This window comes from Malania oleifera, chromosome 3 (genome assembly GCF_029873635.1).
Source record: "Malania oleifera isolate guangnan ecotype guangnan chromosome 3, ASM2987363v1, whole genome shotgun sequence".
In the NCBI taxonomy this organism is placed as follows: Eukaryota; Viridiplantae; Streptophyta; class Magnoliopsida; order Santalales; family Ximeniaceae; genus Malania; species Malania oleifera.
The window spans coordinates 44503604-44508239 of record NC_080419.1 but is presented as its reverse complement, the minus strand read 5'-3'; positions in this window follow the sequence as shown (position 1 = coordinate 44508239).

Sequence of the window (4636 nt, the reverse complement as noted above, 5' to 3'; positions counted from 1 at the left end):
AAGATGATTTTTCAGTACAGGTGTAATGACCCGAAAATTAAAACTATAAAATAATTAGGAAGTATAATAAATAAAATGGATGAATGGATAATAAGGAAAAAAGGAAATATTTTAGAGCAAGGAATAGCACACTTCATCGAACGAATGTTCTGTCTTCGTCGACGAGTGTCCTTCTAAAGATCGTGGACAAACTCCCGTTCCTTGTCGACGAAGGAATCCCGAGAGAGTAATTTCAAACTCTGAATTTCGTCAACGAATGTATCTTCTCGTCGATGAAGTCTTTTTCGTAGTTCGTCTACGAGCCCACGTGTTTCGTCGATGAAGCCCTACCTATAAATAGAGTTTCTTTCATTTTCAGCAAGAAACTTCGGAATTTCACTCTTTCTCTCTCTAAAGAACGGATCTTCAACCTTCTCTCTTCAATTTTGGGCTAGATTTGACCCGGTTTGATGATTCAAAACCACCACGAGGTTCATAGGATCATTCTCTGCAAGCCTGCAGGAGCTGATCATTGGTTTAAGAGGTTTGGGAAACATCCCAAAATCATGGTACGTGAGTTATTTTGGGAATTTTCTGAACGAATATTGTTATTTGGAGCCTAGGAAGTATTTAATAAGTATTTTTCCTAAGAATTGAGTTAGTTCGAGTTCATTTAATTAAACTAGGGTTTTTTATTTAGGGTCCAAGTGAACATCGTGGGTATCGATTCGGGGATCCTGCCGACGTAGTTCAAAAGTCCGGTAAGGGGGAATTATATATTAAATTAGGTTTTTATGAATTAAATAAAAATGGACTATGTTATATATGTATATGAGTTTTCATATGGGTATAAAATGTCAATCATGTAAATTATGTTTTTCTAGAGCTTAGGGCTACTTATTTAGCTATGTATATGTGAAAATAAACCAATGAAAGTGAATAATATTTTCAAGATAATTATGTAAGAAATAAGAGGTATATTTTCAGTATATGAACATTGAAAGTTGATTGGCCTATTTTACAAGAATATGTATGAATTTTATTGGTAAATTTTGTGGCATGAGTAAATGTAAGTTTTGTGCAAATATATGTTATATGTATGTGATGTAGGCTAAGTAAGTAATGCATTAAGAATAAAACATGAAATGAATTATGCTGCTTGTGTATGTTAATGCAACCATGTAAATGTATGACAGCTGAAAGCCGTCTTAGCATATTCTAACACATTTCTATATAGACTAAATGATAACAGCTAAAAAGAGTTGTGTTAGCAAATTCTAGCTCATTTCTATGTGGACTAACTGATGATGGCTAAAGAGCGGTTGTAGTACGAATGAATGAAATGAAAATGGAATGAAATGACAATGGAATTAAATGTGAAATGTGAACAATGTAAATGGGAAAAAGTCACTTAAAGTGAAATGCAATGCAATGTTTAAGCTATGAACATGAACATATGTGAATGGTTGAATAATGATAAATAATAATGTATTATGATATTAGAAGTATCTATGCTCGTAGAACATGTTATGATTGGGCGAGGCATACTCTTCGCCTAAGGGCTTGCTAAGAAAGGCGAGTGCACTAGTAACTTTAGATTTGGTAGTAGCTACATAATGTATTAGAGCAGAGGGAACCTACTTGTATGGACAAGTAGATTTTCCTATCCTTGGGGCCTTCACTGGTAAACCTTTGTTTGAACTGTGTGAGTATGAGATCAATCTAATACTTTAGGGCTTATTGAGTAAGGTGAGTGCCCTAGTATGCTTCAGCAGCGACCCTAGGATTGCCTAAGTATCAGAGTAGAGGGGTGCTACTTGTATGGGTGGATAATTACTCATATCCTTAGGTAATCTCATAGGTTAAATCTTTTGCATGTGACTGATTAGGTTCAGAGAATTATTTTAGAGATTATGTTCTCGGTTTTCAAATGTTAAATTTTATGTTGTTATATAATCTCTTATTGCCACACACTGTTTTTAATGTATTGTTTCTTCCCTTACTGAGGTGTGTCTCACTCGAATATGAATATCTCTTTTTCAAGACATCCTCGAGGTCGGGCTTAGAGAGCTTGAGGGTTTATAGAATTTTTTAGGATTATAAAGAGAAATGGTATATTTTTTATAATACTGTTGGGTTGTATAAAGTTTAAGTTTATGTTTTTATGTTTTAAGTCTGTTGAGAAAGGAATGAATGTGAATACTGGTTTTGTGGATTGGGTTTTTGGAGGTATATGGATTTTTGAATACAGGTGGATGAATAGATAATATGGATTATAGATAGAAATAGGAAACTCTAGTATTATTTGCATGAATGAGGTTCATAATTATGTTTTCTGCTGTGTTTGTATGATTTAATCATGGATTATCAAGATTTAATTAGGTATAATGCACCGGACCGGGTTTAAGGGTTCAGGGCGTTACATTTTGGTATTAGAGCAATGATTTTGGGATTTTGAAAATTTAGGAATGATTTACGCTAGAGTATAGGAAACATTTAGGATAAGGATACTAGATGGATAGGTTAGGTGTTGATAAGTATGGGATTTGTCTTATAGCTTGCAGGAAGAAATCCTTTGGCAGACTTCTGTGATTTTCTGATTCAGTCGACGGTTTCAAAAAACCATGGAAAATCCATCAACGGTAATGTTTCTTAGCTGTGAGATTGGTCCTTATATGGAGATTTTGAATTTTTATTGGATTTAATTTAATGATTATGTTGTTTGGGGTTATGATATGGAATTCTTATCTCTTCTCTATCCTATTTTCAGGATAGATTCTGGAGATGAGAATGTGAAGGCTGAAGGAAGAGAGGATTCAGTGACTTTTAGTGAAGAAGAAATAGATACCTCTAAGGTGCTACAGGGTATCGCTCATCAGGTTAAGGCAAAGATGAAAAAGGATTCAAAAGAACAGAACTGTCCACCTACAGCAGATGGCATTAAAGAATTTATGTGGATGAACCCTCCAACCTTTACAGGAGGACCTGATCTAGTGGCTGCAGAGAATTAGATATAGGATATAGAAGAGATTATGGTCGTACTCGACTGCACGGATGAACAGAAGGTCTGTTATGTTGCATTCAAAATGACTGGAGAGGCGAAGAGCTTGTAACTTTCTACGAAGCTGCTAGAGGAGCAAAGAGTGGTAAAGATAGCTCTTACCTGGGAGAGATTCAAGGAGCTGCTCTTTGACAGGTATTTTCCTTCATCTGTTAGAGAGAAAAACATTTAGGAGTTTACTAATCTGGCCCAGGGGGATATGACGGTTGCGGGCAGCTAAATTTGTGGAATTGTTGCATTTCGCTACATTTCTGATCCCAAATAAGGTAAGAAAAGTCAGGAAATTTAAGAAAGGCCTACGGTGCAGAATCTATGAGTTGGTGGTTAGGTTTCAGGTCCAGAGTTTTTCAGAACTAGTTGATTAGGCCTCAGTGTTGGAGAAGAGTATCCAGAGCAGCACTGAGTCTTTAGAGTAGAAGAAGAGACCTGCCCCATCTAGTTTTCAGTCTGAGGCCAGTTAGGGATTAACGAAGAAAGGAAAAGAAGCAGTGGGCTCTTTATACCCAAAGTGTAATAAGAGGCATAGGGGCGAATGCTGGTTTGGCACTTCGAATTAGTATAGGTGCGGTAAGCTAAGGCATGTCAGGAAAGATTGCTGAGAGCCGTTGTCTATGGTATCTGTGCAGAATCAGGATCAGGGAAAACAGCAGGTACCATTAGGAAGGGGTGCTCCATCCTAACTATACACACTTCAAGCTAAGGAGGATGCCATCAGAGAAGCAAGTATGAGATTATATTTAAGATAGTGAAGATTTAATTTAATGAAAAATGATTGAATGGTTTATGAGGAGATACCAGTGCAGATCTTAGACAAGAAAGAATAGAAATTGCGTAATAAAAGGATTCCATTAGTAAAAGACCTATGGAAGAATCATGCAGTGGAAGAAGCTTCTTAGGATCTTGAGGAAGAAATACAATAGAAATACCCACACTTGTTCAGTGGGGATGAGTAGTAGATAGAGAGAAAAAGCAGTAATAATTCAAGTAAAGTAGATAAGGTTTGAGTTATTTTATGCTAAGCAGGATAGTGTATGTATAAGTGTTATTGTAGGTTATATGATACGTAGTGTTTTGGTTTTGAAAGAATTTTTCATTTATGTATTTGCAATCTCCCAAAACCTTGAATGTAACCACGGTATTCCTCCGCCATAAGTGAGGGTAAGTAACAAAATAAGTAGCTCATTTACCTCAAAGGATGGTGTTCAATAAAGATAGTAAATTTCAAGGACGAAATTTTATAAGGAGGGGAGAATGTAGAGACCTGAAGAATTATATAAATTAAGTAAATAAAAGAAAGGAGAGAAAAGGATTTTTCAAAAAGGGCTTTCAGTAGGGTCTCGTCGACAAGTGTAGAGTGCTTGTTGGCGAACAGGCTTCTTAGGCTCGTCAACGTGGATGTGTGTCTCGTTGACGAGACATTACCGAGATGGTTGATTTCATGACCAGAAATTCGTCGACGAGGAGTAAGTGTTCGTCGACAAAATCCCTTCATGGACTCGTTGACAAGGTGACATGTCTCGTCGACGAATCTGCACCTTATAAATAAGTTGAGCCAATATTTTTCAGCGAGAATTTTGCATGAATCTCTTTCTTTCT